The 15,673-nt window shown below is 40.4% G+C and overlaps 1 protein-coding gene across 2 annotated transcripts in view; it reads right to left on the bottom strand.

The window, feature by feature from the left end:
- Positions 1 to 15,673, bottom strand: part of CNTN5 (contactin 5) — a 969,593-nt gene that overhangs the window by 661,140 nt on the left and 292,780 nt on the right. For both annotated transcript variants that reach the window (XM_073337877.2, XM_073337885.2), the window contains exon 2: positions 8,732 to 8,862. The gene's annotated coding sequence lies outside the window, so the exon portion shown is untranslated. The remainder of the gene's footprint in view (positions 1 to 8,731; positions 8,863 to 15,673) is intronic.

The raw sequence follows: 15,673 nt of genomic DNA, 5'->3' as shown, positions 1-15,673 counted from the left end.
CAGAAAAAATATCTTCTTTAAATTAATAAAATAATTTATTTAGACTCTAATCCTCCCAACATATATATACTTATCTTAATGCAAGGAAATAATCCCAATTACATTACACACACAAATGTTTGCAGGACTGGGGCCTTAAGTGTGGATCCAAGTCTTCAAAAATCTGGACTAGAAATAAACCTCACAAGAAAGGGGAGTTGTGTTTGAATTGAATAACAATTAGAGATTGTCAAATAGTGGGCTCAAATAGAATTATTTAATCAAAGATTATTAACCAGAGATTAATACAGCAAGAATAGATCCATCACCACTCTTAGTATAAGGTAAAGAGCTGGCCTTTATGGATATGGCTACACTGCAATTAGACACCTGTGGCTGGCGTGGACCAGCTGTCACAGGCTAGTGGGACTCAGGCTAAGGGGTTGTTTACTTGCAGTGTAGACGTTCAGGTTTGGGTTGCAGCCCAAACTCTGGAACCCTTGTAGGGTCCTACAGCCAGGACTCCAGCCCAAGCCCAAACACCTATGCCACAATTAAACAGCCCCTTAGTTCGAGCTCCACTAGCCTGAGACAGCTGGCATAGGCCAGCTGCGGGCGTGTAATTGCAGCATAGAGACAACTTGTGTCTCTCTCCTTTATAACTGGTGGGATTCTGGCAGTCTGCACTCCCAACCTAACCTCCCAAGCTTTGTATAGGGTGCTAGATAAAGAAACTTTTTGGAAGGAAAAGTACTTTCCCATGATTAATTTACCATGTGTACTGTTCTCCGAATTAATGATGGAATTTCTTCTATGTCCTCAGTTTACCTGATTGATGAGCAAAAGAGACTCTCTAAACCAGTCATTATTAACAGTTGTGACAACCAACAGTTCTTAATGAATTAAAAACAGTTTTCAATGGGTCATTATTTCATCCATTGCAGAATCCATCTTCCACAACAAGTATCCCTCATCAATTGCCCAGTATCCCTTTTCAATCACTTAGTTTTGTTTATAACATACTTCTGTAAACACTTTTCGTTAATTTAAAGGGTCTTTTTCTCTGGAGACTTGGATTCCAGTAGACCTGGAGATGCTGAGGATAATTAGATACAGTCCAACACTCAGGTACATGAAATTCCTGAATACAAATCACACATGGGTTAAAAACCTACACTTTAGGCCTTAGAACACAGACACACTCTTGCTAACATTGTGAAGATTCTGGGAGAATAGTTAATATGCCAATTAATTTAATATAGAAGGAAAAGAAGCCTAAAAAGGTTAATATTTACAAACATGATAGATTTCCTGTTTTTCTCCTTCTAGGCAGGTGAGAAACACCATGGCAACAGCTCCTCTCTTATGGGATTTTGGCACTTATACTTCTGGTTCAGCCATTACCATGAATGTGCAGCAGAACACGAGATATAAAACAAAAAGTTATACACATTTTAAAATATGAAATATTTTTAGTCCAGGTCCTGTTCACAATTTGGCTACAGGTTGTGCCAATTCTTAAGTATTAGTGGTTTTCTGTAGCAGCCATTCTCTGGGGATGAGCTTTTCAAAAGTACTCAGTGCTGGTCCAACTCTGCTCCCCCTGAAATCAGTGGGACTATCTAAGGGTTCTCTGTTGATCTTCTCCTTAATTCAAAATTTACCCATTAGGCAACAAGATAATCTCATAGTTTTGAGACCTTTTAAGCCTACTAGTTGTCACAGTCAAGCAAAAAAAACAAAAAACAAAAAAAAACAATCAAAGGCCACATTTAAATAAAAAAACCTCAACATTTTAAATCTTGTCTATTCAATTTAGATATTTACTGTGTATGGTTAATTGGAATCACACATTGAAAAAGACAGTCATCTCAACAGACACAGCCCTCGGAAACTCCTAATCCTTATATCATGCACAACAAAACAAGATGAAAGGTCTGTTTCATCCCCTCCTCCCCCCATCCCCCTTCCCCGACACATACAGGTAAGAAGGCATGGGCTAAAATTTTCAGTGCACTGCACTAGGATTTAGTCATGCAACTCCAATTCACATTAATAAAAGCTGTGCTAATCTTGTGGCAGCACACTAAACTCATACCTCCAAAGCATTTATAGAGCAAGAGGCTCTTATAAACACACTTTCATTTTCAAATAAGTTTGCTACAGAGCGAAGCGAAGGTAACAGTAGTGCTTGTTATTGCCTTCCCAAAGCTCATCATTGCGGTGATGTTCGAATTTCCACCTCCCCGTCATTGTAGGGTATGTTTTTCTGTCCTCTGTTTTCAACCTTTGATTTCTCACTGCTTTTCTTATTACCTAAAGCTGGCTAAATTGTTTGTTCACCTTTAAGTTAAAGATGGAGCAAAACCAGAACTTCAAATTCAAACATCTTTCAATTTGGGAGTGAGACTGGAAGTTGGATCCAAGTTCCTGAATCGAAACCTACCCTTTGGATTGTAGTTCCATATGAGTCATATGAATATCTGAAAGAAGCCTTGTTTGTCATTTGAGTACAGATGCAACCAAAATATTTTAAGTACCACTGATCTTATTTTCACTATCTGAGATGGTAAAAATCTCCCCAAATGAGCAGATTTCAATAGATGTCCAATATTTGGAGTTAAAGTGGAGAGCTATTAAATGACAATTTTTAACCTAACCCTAAATCAGGATCCAGACACCACTCCCTTTGCCCATTTCCAACAGAAATAAGTAAAATGGCAAATTTTTAAAGCTGCGAAGATGTTTCTTCTAAAAAAGGCTCCTGGATTCTCATAACTGGATTTTGTAACTGATCTCCACAGAAAAAACACAGGAAAAGAGTTATGTTATAGGCCTGATCTACACTTAAAATTTAGGTTTACATAGCTACTGCACTCAGGTCTGTGAAAAATCCACACCCATGAGTTTGATGACCTAACCTGTGGTATAGATACAGTTAGGTCAATAGAAGAATGTTTCCGTCATCTAGTCAGTGTCACTGAGGCCTGATCTACACTAGTGGGGGGAGGGAATCAATCTAATTTATGCAACTTCAGCTATGTGAACAACATAGCTGAAGTTGACGTACTTACATCCACTTACTGTGGCGTCTTCTCTGCGGTAAGTCGATGGCTGATACTCCCCTGTCAACTCCGCCTGTGCCTCTCACCCTGGTGCAGTACCGGGGTCGACGAGAGAGTGCTCGGCAGTCAATTTATTGCGTCTAGACTAGACGCGATAAATCGACCCCGCTGGATTGATCACTGCCCGTCGATCCAGCCGGTAAAGTAGACAAGTCCCCAGTGAGGTGAGGTTCCTGCCGCGATAGAAAGTCCCTGGAGGTGTCTGTACTCTGGGGTTATGCTGGAATAGCTATGGTGCCATACCTATGCTGTTATAAAAGCCATAGTGTACACATGACCAAAGTGTGAAAGTCACACATCTTTAATACCATGGATGTATGTTTCAGTAACGAAAAGCTTGTTGGCTAAGGGAGAATTTTCAATGCAAAATGGCGGCAAAAAAAAAAAGTCAAAACATAGGTCAACAAATTTGGGCTGCAAATGCAGAGGCATGTGGTAGAAGAGTCAGAGTAGCAGGTAATAATCCTTTGTTTCTGGCTCTGGTGCTACCACACCTGCACTAATATGTTCACTTTCAGGAAGTCAATTACTGAGAACATTAGGACATACAATCATAGAAATATAGGGCTGGAAGGGACCTTGAAGGTCATCTAGCCCAAACCCCTGTGGTGAGGCAGAACCAGTTGTACATATGCCTCACTGACAGCTATTTGTCTAACCTGTTCTTAAACATCTTAAATTGCAGGGATGTCACAACCTCCCTTGCAATATTATCACAGTGCTAAACTATCCTTATAGTTAGAAAGCTTTTCCTAATATCTGATCTAAGTATCCCTTGCTGCAGTTTAAGACAATTACTACTTGTTCTACCTTCAGTGTATGTGTAGAACAGTTTATCACCATCCTCTTTATAATAGCCCTTACCATATTTGAAAACAATAATCTGACATTCTGAGAATGTCATGTGGAGCTGTGTTTAAAGCCTTATTAAAATCAACATATACCATGTCTACTACTTCCCCACTAGATCAGTAACCCTGTCAAAGAAAGAAATCAGTTTGGTTTGGCATGATCTGTTTTTGTCAAATCCGTGTTGGTTATTACTTATTACCCTGCTTATGCTGATTGGTCTATAATTCCCTTGTTCTCCCTTTAAAGATAAGTACTATGTTTGCCCTTCTCCAGTACTTTGGGGCCTCACCAATCCTCCATGAGGTTTTGAAGATAAATTTCTAATGGTTCCAAGATTGATTCTGCTAGTTTTTAAGTACCTCAGAATACATTTTATCAGGCCCTGCCAACTTGAATATATCTATTTTATCTAAATATTCTTTAACTTCTTCTTTCACCAGTCAGGCTTCTGTTCTTTCCCCTTTTACCACAACAGGCTCTCTCTCAAGATATTTTTGACATTACCTGCTTCAGGCAGAAATGCCCCCATACCTCCAAACAACCTCTTGTGATCTGGCATTTCACTCTGGTTGGAACTAAGAAATACCAGAGTACATAATCTTAAACGGGAGTGGAGAACAGGGATACTTAAGCTTATTTTAAATAAGGTTTTGTTCCAATTAACAGTCTGGTTCCATTTAACGGCAAAATTAACAGTTGTCTCTTATTCACGAGTACTGGTTCTCATCCTTTGGAACAATGGGCCAGATCTTCAGGGATGACAGAGGAGTACAACACATAAGTCAGATGTATGTGTGTGTAGGTGCACACACACAAAAAAGTGGCATGAAATTCACCTTTGCACTCTCCCAGCCCCACATTATCCTAAATGCAGTCCCAAGCCCCAGTCAAAAATTACATTGTCAGCAAACAGCTCCAAGTTGCCAAAACCATAGGTGGCGATTGGCAGCGGTTAGGGGCAACCAAGCCTTACCCACTTTTCTCCAGCTGTTTCTCTTTTATGGGAGATGGGTTAATACAGATATCTTCATGCTGGTTCTATACTGTAGGAAGATTCCCACTTAGATTTGGGTTAAACGTCTCCCTCCCCAAGGGCAAAATAAGCTGGTTTATGGCCAGGATCGTTGAGCACAGTGGGACAAAGCTGCTGCAGCATAACATGTCTAATAGGTAAATTATTAGAAATGGATATTGACTGCTAGTTCTTGAAATGCTCACATAAAACTATGACAGGCTATTTCATTTGTGTGTAATACTTTACTGGGTTTGCTTATAGCAGTTACAGAAGACAATTTTTTTTTAAACTCATAGCTATGAGTGGATAGAACTTCTGGCACCTACCCAGACAGGTCACCATGAGCTGGATAATGTGACAATCTGTTATCATTAGCTCTGTTGGAAAGGTTCTGAAGACACTAGAGAGAATTAAATGACGCGGAAAACTCAGTCTATGGAAAAGTCTATTGTACTGATCTCCGTTATTTCCATCTCTACGCATCACTGGGATGGTGGAACAACATGATTGGTAGTGGTGAAAAATACAAAAGGTCATTTTTCAGTTTTCCTTTTAGCCAGAACAAACCATTGGAAGTTTGCTAATCTTCCCCACATAATATGTCTTGTTCTCTGAAGATTCTTCCATGCACTAAATATGTTAATCTTTGAAAAATCATCACGTTTGGAAGAAAGTTAAGAGCTCTCTATTTAAATAGCTAGCAAACGGTGTTTCTATTTCTGTCCTTCAGTGTTATGACTACCAGTATTTCTAGCTGTCTAAAATAGCAATGTACAGTGAAATACATTATATATCTAAGTTTAGAAACTGGTTTTTGCTAAATATTGTGATTATTTTCTTTTGAATTTTTAAAGCAAGGGAAGTTTCAAAACAAGAGTATTCTCCTATTGAACCTAACTACTGTCCCCTGCAGTGTGAAGCAGCAAATGTAGATGGAGGCTGTTAAAAAGGACTGATTTACAGTATTCTCAAAGGTTTCAGAGTATTCTCAAATATATCTTGATGGCCACTGAAGTCTTTTTTTTTTTTTTTAACACAGGTAATAATTTTGTGGTTTTGTCTGGGCAATTAGTTTGACATGAAGGGACAGTCTCTGATTTGCCCCAGCTACTGTCTGTGAATAGCACCAATGTACATAATAGTTCCAGCTTTAAGAGGAGTCTCCAGCATGAGGAGGATCCTCATGCAGAGTAAAACCACAGCAGCAGCTCCTAAGTTAAGCATCCTGAGTCCCTAATATACATAGCAGGGGAAATGAGGCAAGGCAAGAGCATCCTTATGCCTCAATGATCCCTGGCTGAAGGGAATGACTTTTGGAGGCCACAGGCAGGCAGTATAAAGTAGAGGAGCCCTGAGTCTGCTATACTTCACATTGATTAATGGGGTCAATGCTGAGCAAATTAAGATCAGGGAGTCGAAAAGGTGGTTGATAGCCTTCATTACAGACCCACTCCTGACCTGTTCCAAGCACAGCTCAGGATCTAGCCTGAAAACCTGCCAAGATGTAGTCTTCCCACACATCAGCGGAAGCAATGTGATTTTTGCCTCAATAATCCCTTTCTTTAAGTGGTAAATTGGAAAATTATGTTTCATCCTCAGTAGAACTAAGAGACATAGCCAAACCTTGCTCCATCACATGTGACCAAAAAGTGAAGTCAATGTGGTGCATGGGGTGTCAGGATAGAATCTGGCCTCTATTGTCTGATATTATTATTACATAAGAAAGGAGGCACAGTAGTGCAAACCCAAAATACTGTACCTAGAGCTGGTCAACCCAAACCACGGAATCCAAACACACACCTAATTCTGAAGCTGGTCTGATCCAGATACTCATTCATGTAGTATGTACCTTTATAATGGGCAGAAATCCTAGATCCAAATACTCTCAAACTTTAAAGGAAGTTTAGCTACAGACCTTATCTCTAAATGCATGGACACTGAATTTAAAATACTGCACAATATTATTGGTGAGCAGCAGTTGTTTTCTATTTCATTTTTTGCATTGGTATCAAACTCCTCTTACCAGGTATGGTATATTGCACTTTGCATTAATATTTAAGAGAGGGAGAGAGCTTTTCACTTTGTAGATCATGGGAATCCTGCCATGGGTGTAAATCTATAAAAACATACTGATGCTGCCAACTCTTCAACAATATAAATTCATTTTGAGAGGGCTAAGCTAGTGATGGCTGCACCAGCTGCCATCAAAGTGTCTGCTTCCCAGGATCTCAGGCTGGCACTCCCTTTAATATATACACTATCCTTCAGTAAATCCCCTTCTGATATCGGGGCTAGTGTGCAGAATGCAGCTTCAAGTTAAACTGTCAATCTTTCAGCTGAAAGCTTTTAGTGGTTGCAACAACAGATCAGACACAAGAAAATGAATGAAATTGTATTGTATTTAAAGTGACACTGAATCTACTCTTGGTGGGTTCATCAGTTCTAATTCAGTTATGTCAGTTTGGAGTGCACCGTCTGTCTCATTTATTTCAATAGCTTTCCATTCTTCCGATGTAATTCTCAATTAGTTGGGTAGGCAGGTAAAACATCTGACATTACAACAGTGAACTATGCACTTCCAAATCTGTTTGCACAGGCATGTGTTACACTTTAACAAGCTCCTTCTCCCCAACCTGGAACCATGGTTTATTAATAGGTCAGCATAAAGGTTCTTCTCAAAAATTAATTAGAGGCATTTTGAACTAGATGAACATAATTCATTCTGCTGGTGAATGATTAAGTACACCAGCTAACAGGTAACCATAGACATTTACTCTTTCATTCCATTTCCATCTGCTGATGCTTCCTCAATAAATGTAAATTGGATATCCATCATCCATCTGGATAATGAGCATCAGATCCCAACATCTCTTATCTACAGCTGTTGTACTGCATTGCTTTGCATTGCATTAGGCTGTCAGCAAGCACCATGCATTTACCCTGTTCATTAATGCAGTATATTGTATTTACTTGAACATGTATGAAAAATCACCTGAACTTAATTTCAGTATGCAAGAGGTTTGCTCCTGCATATATTAAACACACATATAAATACACAAATATACACACACAAGTATATAATATATGAAAACAAACACACAATACCAGTGGGCTTAGGTGAAATTTCAGAAATGATATGGGCCTGAACCAAAGTGTTTTACCTGAACATTTCCCTGTGGGCAAGTTATGATCTCAATCCGAACTTTGCAGCTGATTCCCATCATCTCAATAATAGAATGAATGAAAAGCCCTGGTCCAACCACATTCAGACTCTTGGGAAGTTGAGAAGCCAATATGAACTTGGTGTCTCAGGGCTGTCTCTAATAGTCTTCAGTAACTATATTTACTAATCAGTTGCTATTTAACATGTAATTGCAGTCTTATTAAATTTGAACAAATAGCTGTTTAATGAACAGTTAGATGTGTGTTACAACAATTAAAAATATAATCAATACATTTCCAATAAGTAAGTGGTATTAATTTCTATATACCAATTGACTATTCTTACCATATTCACCAAAGTTCCCAATGAAGTGGATGAGAATTTTTTTTAATGCATATTTCCTGGGCAGGCATGATCAACTTGTTCAGTCTAAAATTACCTCATTTGACTTAATTGTTCTATATATTGCTCCCTCTTACCATTGGATTTCTGATGGCAATAGTCTCAGCGACTGGCTTCAGTTTGGCAAGTACATAAATGCTTGAGTTTAGCACACTAACACATTTGAAATAAACTTGGTTTAAACATCCACTATACCTGAATTCAGCTATCAGCTGTATGGACAGAGCCCTCAAGGGGAAATAGTCTCAGCAGATAGTCCTTGTATGAGTGAAAATTGATGAAGACAAGGTGTTGAGCTGAGTCAAAAATTAGTCCTTTCAGGTAATCTGTTGAACAGAAAAAAAGTATATGATGTTATATCTGGAGCTGTCATTTAATCTCTCTTTTCATATGGAGACTGTCAGCTTTGTTATTTGACTTTCCACTATGACATTATTCCTGATATGTTGTGAGAGACAGCTGCTACAGCTACCTATGTGAACTAAGACATCTCCTCCTTTCTTGTTTCACAATGGGTACATTATCACGCTAATGTGACCGTGCTTTGTTTTATACCAGCAAAAGAGCAATGCTGTTTCTTTAAATTAGAAACAAAGGAGGAGTCTTCTTCCTCTTCATTTCTTCCTCTTTTTAATATAATAGGGCTGGGAGAAAATGGGTGTGTGTACTAAATAACCTACTATGATAAAATAGCCTCAAGCTATTGGATCCGACTACCTGTAATAGGAGAAGTAATCAGTTAATGTTAATTCTACTCTGGAGGTCAGTAAGATCCAGGTGGCACCTCACCTCCCCATTGCCACCATGTAGCCTTGGGAGGGGGGTTGGGGGGGGCGAATACAGAGAAGAGCTAGCAGAAACAGAAGCAGCCAAAGCAAGGAATTTTTTTCTTTTACTTTTGGACATTCCAATGAAAACTGTAGGATGTTCTGACTGTCTGTGCTGACGGGCCATGTGCTCTAATCCTCCACCTTCCGGAGTCGCTTCACCTCAGCTTCACTCTACAGCTTCCTGTCCTTACACTCTTCTCCCTGGACTCTGATTTTCCTTTCCATTTAGCTCCTGCCCACCTAGCTAACCACCCCCCCAAAAAATACCCCAAAACAAAACATGGAACTAACACAACATTTGCCACCATTACATTGCATACTCTGTCTATGTGTTAGATTCCTGCCCCTATGCTAGGTCTGTCTTGTCTATTTGACAATACACTCTATCACTGCCTGGTACAATGCAGCCCCATGTTTAGCTGGCCCAAAGGCCCTGCCAAAATACATGTTAAATAATAATACTCAGATATTATTGTTGAATATTTAGGTGTATTTTTTGAGAGCTATATTCCTCTGTTCTTTTCCTAAAGTAGCTTTGGCCTTTTTTTTTTTTTTTTTGGTGACCCCTTGTAGGTAATACATAAGTACAACGGCTGCTGACTAAACACCTGGTTTAGACTATCCTACTCTAACCACATACCCTTGTGACTTCATGTAAGCTGCCTGGCCCAGGAAGAATCAATGTGACAAAGGGTGTCAGGCCCTTAGCTCAGGGCACGAGAAACTTAAGCACAATACCATAACAAAGGAGTTTCTCTGCCTCACATAGGCTAGAGTTCCCAAAAGCTTTCCCTTCACCTCTCTCACCCCTTACCCTGTCCCAGGGAGTCCCACAAGAGGCTTTCCACTCCTTGCAGTATTCATACTCCAGGCCATCTGTCTGGGAGTCTTCTAGTAACTAGGATCATTCCTCTGTTTAAGGACCTGCTACAGAAGACTATTTACTCCCCATAGTTCCCTAGCTCAGCGGAGCACTTGCTGGCCTTTATAAGGACCAGCTGCTCTTCAGGCTATCATCTGACCCTTACTCCAGAGCTTTAGCTGGGAGGCACTTGGAATTGAGCCCATCTCTTAAAGGAGGCACTTTGCTGTGGGGAGAAAGATATGCTATTTATCAGCACAGACACACAAATCCCTTTTTGGAATAGAGTCAGATTACTTATCTGCCTTGCAAAGCAAAAATCTGCTTAGTGTCATTTTTTATCTTGTCTTCTTACCCTATTATATACCTACACACACACACACACTTCAATCTTGCTTCACTTTTAGTAACTGCCTCAGGAAGAGATGGAACAAATGTTTTTGTTTATTAATGGGCCACAAACTTCTTTTCAGAAATAAACTTTTGTTGAAAAATTAAAACAAAAACAAGCAAGCATAAAAGAGTAACCTTCAGCTCTGGCCTGAATGTCACCATTACTGGACACATTAATGGAAGAAACCCACAGTTTGTAAAAAAATGGCAGCTGATAGAAACATCTGCTGATCACTCATGTCTGCAGAAGGTGTTCTATACAGTGGGTCTCGGTAATTAGAATGAAACAATAAATCACGCTTTTCACTTTCACAGCCATATAATCCAAGGGCTGCAAAACATTTCACAAACATTTTTTTAATACAGCCTCACAACAGCTCAGCTGCGGACTTCCCTCCTTCCCTATGCCACAAGACTACTGGTGAACAGGTTTCAGAGTAACAGCCGTATTAGTCTGTATTCACAAAAAGAAAAGGAGTACTTGTGGCACCTTAGAGACTAACCAATTTATTTGAGCATAAGCTTTCATGAGCTACAGCTCACTTCATCGGATGCATACTGTGGAAAGTATAGAAGATCTTTTTATACACACAAAGCATGAAAAAATGGGTGTTTACCACTACAAAAGGTTTTCTCTCACCCCACCCCACTCTGGGGGAGATAAAACCTTTTGTAGTGGTAAACACCCATTTTTTCATGCTTTGTGTGTATAAAAAGATCTTCTATACTTTCCACAGTATGCATCCGATGAAGTGAGCTGTAGCTCACGAAAGCTTATGCTCAAATAAATTGGTTAGTCTCTAAGGTGCCACAAGTCCTCCTTTTCTTGTTGAGTGAACAGGGAATTGAGAGGGGAAGGAGGTGGAGGAGCAGAGATCCACAGACAGGCTATATAGCAAGAGTCTTGCTCTGCACTGCTGGGCAATCTCTCATGGCAGCGTGTAAGCCTAGTATCCATGTTGAATTGTCTCACCACTTCCAGCTTTACTCTGTGACTGACTCTCCGGGGAGGGTGGGGGGAAGGTGTCACAGAGTGCTAAGTGACAGTTAATGCAGCCTCAAGTCTCTTTATCATAGCCTGTGATTTATCTCTGGTACAGGCTGGGAGGTAGTATACTTCCTAGTGCAGTTTCTACCCTCCCACACAAACACTCCTGCCCCTGATGTTTTTTCTTCACTACCTTGTGATCACATGCCTATTTGAGAAAGTGGGAAAGGCTGGCTCAAGGAGAATGGAGGAAACTCACTTAGCTGCTTTACCCCTTCATAGGAACCCACTACCATTTTCTCTGTGGATTTACTCCTCTCCACATCATGCATCAGCAGGGAAGATATAGGTTGTGGGGAGACAACTCCACAGTATCTACATGCTTTTGAACTTGAGTTTCCCCCAATGGAGAGTGCTCTAGCCACTGGGCTGCGGAACTTGCCTCTTGAATCTGTTCCACTGTGTGTAAATAACCAAATAGTCATTGGGCCAAAGAGTGAAACTGTGGGAGATCCAAGTTCATGTCCATGTGCTAATGATTCATTATTTATACTCAGCAGAGCTGCTTCAACAGGAGAGATTGGGACAGAGTCCCTGCCGTATACCCCATAGCCCAGTGGCTAGGGCAGCACTACTTACAGTGTAGTGGGAGTTCAAATCCCTTCTCCACATTAGGTGAGGGGAGCAATTGAACCTCAATGTCCCACATCCCAGCTGAATGTACTAATTAGAGGGCTAAAGCTTAACAGGGAGGATCCTCCTCTTGCCATTTTGTGAATCCGGCCCTTGAAAATGCCCAGCAACAAAATGCTTCAGGTCAAATGAAATGTTTTTTTTAGGCCCCAAAATAGAGTTTTTCAATTCAACATTTTTCAGAATTTACAAATCAAATTTAGTTTTTGTTTTTTTAGCACTGCCAGTGAATTGAAAAAAATCAATTATTTGCATAGGTCTAGTTACACTTGCTTACAATATTTTATCTTCCTATCTACTGATATCAAAAGACTAGGAAAAATCCTTTGAGGGAAGTCTGGGACTGTAAGTGGAGTTCATGGCAAACATAAACATGCTGCTGAATTCAATGTCTACTGAAATGTTTTCATAATCAAACCTAGTAAAATAATCAGTAGGCGGGGTGGGCGGTGCTATTCTGATTAAAAAACAAACAAACTTGTGCCCCTTTGAATAAGGGTGTTTTGATAGCAAAGGGCCCAAGCCAACAAGTTTGGATCTGGATTCACAGTTCCCCAAAGTTTGGATCCTTGGGTTTAGATTCCTGGGTGTGGTTCAGAGCCACTTCTATTCTCAAGACAACCATCTTAACCTATAAAGATAGGCATCTACTGACATTAAGTATATTAAGATTCTGAATGTGCTAGGTTCTTCATCATGCTGGGACATAAATTTTGTATCAAGGCTCCCTGAATATTGTGTCACACGAGTGCTGCATTCACGAGTAGACTGTTAGTTTTGTGGTAGCCCAAGTGGAAAACGAGTTATAGCGAGCAGTTATCACTGAATTAGATATTAATATGAACAACACAATCAGTACTAGAATCGTTAATTCAATAAACTCCGATGGTTTTTGCATTTTTTTCTCTCTCCATAGATCACAGAGATGTGCAGCAAACTGGAAATTTCACAAGTCAGGTGCTGTAGTCTGGCTGCCAAATTTCCGGTCTTAGAAAGAAGCGATAGTTCTTTCTAGCTTCTAGGATAGGGCAAAGGATTCCGATGCCCCACCCCTCCAACCACACTGCCTAATGGTTGGTAACTTGCCCCTCATCTCCTTCAGCGTGGTTTGACAGGAAGAGGTGGAGGCCTCCTTTATTATTTCCTTTCACCATGTGCTCCAAATATAACATTTATTAATTATTATTATTATTATTTATTGGCTGCTCTACAGCACTTTTCATCAGTACATGTCAAAGCACTTTACAAAGGAGGTCAGTACCATTATCCCCATTTGTACGCATGGGAAAACTGAGTCACAGAGAGATGAAGTGAGTTGCCCAAGGTCACTCAGAAGGCCAATAGCATAGATTAATGGAGGTGAAGTTTTTAGTGAGCCTCTCCCTCAACCTGCATGATCCAGCGACCTGTGCAAGAGTTTGGTAGAGCAAAGGGACAGATTTTGGCAGGGCAAAACTCTGCATTGGGAGCTAATTCCCAGAGTTAACTCTGCAGCTGCAGACACATGATTCTAATTTGAATATATTAAGAATAAATTCTAAATAATGACATTAAATTTAATAAATAAGCCTCAAGGCTTGAATCTTAATCACGTGATGTGGAGATGCTTACAGGTGGCGTGGTTTTGGGCTACTGTTGTCTGCTTCTCTGGGGTCAGCACAGCAGCCTCTGGGTAACAAGCAATATAACACTGTATGCATGGTTTGGGATTTCAATCCCCTAAATCACAAGCTAACAAACACAACCTTGTTACTACAGCTAGTCACACGGTTTTCTGTGCATCCTGTATCTTGTCAGAATCATATCTCCCCTAAGCCCACTGTCAGGGAACCAATCTTACTCTCCAACACAAAAAAGAGGGGGGCAAACATGAGAGAGAAAGTTGGCTAGAGCTGCTATTACAGACTTGACTCCCACTGGATCTTAAAACGCTGTGACAGGGATGTGCTGCTGCACCTTTCTACTGAGAGAGCTGCCACTCCCTCCACCGCTGCTGCTGCCGCTGTCATTAAAATAACACCTCCTGAAAACCAGTGTGGTGTCATTGCTGGTTGCCAAAAGCTAATAATCATCTTGTGACAAACTCCTCTGAGTTAGGCTCCTGTAAAAGCTGTTTCCTTGGATTCAGCTTCATTGAGGCAAGTACTTGTTTTCAAGTCACATTAATGGAATGTGGTGGTTTTGTTTCGTTTTTTTAAGCCACATGAGTTTCACAGATGTGTGTCACTTTGCAGTGGGAAAGTTAGGGACATGACTAACACAGGTTTTTGGATTCATCGGGTACCAGATAACATGGGTATGTATCCAACAGAAGCTGAATATGCATCCTCTTTGCCAGGAGGCCTGGAGAATAGCCACAGTCTAATGAACTGAGGCTAAATGCTAGTTCAGTTGTGTTGGCTCTGCTCAATTTTACTTACTTCAGTGTTTCCAGAGTGCACAGCTCAATAACAATGTAGTAAATTTCTACTGCGCATTGCATTTGAAATGCTCAAGATGCTTTACAAATATCAATGAATTAAGCCTGTCAGGGAGGTAAATGTTATTTCCATTTTACACATGGGAACACAAAGGAACGGTGATACTGGCCAACACTGGAGTGCTTCAGGTTTTGGGTGTCCAATATGAAACATTTAATACTAGCCTGATTTTCAACTCTCCCCATGAACTTTAACTGTCATCCTGTATGTTCTGTACCTCTGAAAACAAAACTCTGCAGTAGGAGACAAAATTGAGACACCTCAAGTTAGACCACTCCTTTGAAAATGTGAGTCTAAATGATTTCCCAAAGCCAGGCAGTGATTAACTATCAGAAACAGTAGCAGAACTCAGGTCTCCTCTTTCCTTCCCCTGTGCTAGACCAGGCTGATTCTGAGGCTTGGTATATGCTTGGAGGTTATAGTGGCATCACTACACCGCACAGGGGCGTGAACAAACCACAACCAACAGAACCCTCACCAACAGAACCCCCACTATGCCAACATAACCCCCACCATGGACACAGCGATGTCAATAGAAGAGTGCTTCCACTGAGGTCCCCAACATTGTTCAGGGAGGTGAAGTTCCAACATTGACAGAAAAACTCCTTCTATCAGTGCAGGCTGTATCAACAGTACAGGGCTGTGCCTTGGAAGGCACAATTCCACCAGTTAAAGAAGAGGGATCTGTTCAAACTGCCTGCAAAACACAAGGTCCATTTCCCAACCTTCATACAATTGCTTAATAAGCAGCTACATGAAAAGAGATGTAGAGATAAGAACCTCTGCATTTGATAATCAGAATCGAGGATACTGGAGTGCAGGATCGCAAACACTGCAAAGTGATAAATGTTGTGTTTATAAATGGTGTCCATTGTGCTTCTGTTATTCTAC

Source organism: Lepidochelys kempii, chromosome 1, assembly GCF_965140285.1.
Source record: "Lepidochelys kempii isolate rLepKem1 chromosome 1, rLepKem1.hap1, whole genome shotgun sequence".
Classification (NCBI taxonomy): Eukaryota; Metazoa; Chordata; order Testudines; family Cheloniidae; genus Lepidochelys; species Lepidochelys kempii.
The sequence above is the reverse complement of the archived record's forward strand: the minus strand, read 5'-3'. Positions and strand labels throughout refer to the sequence as shown.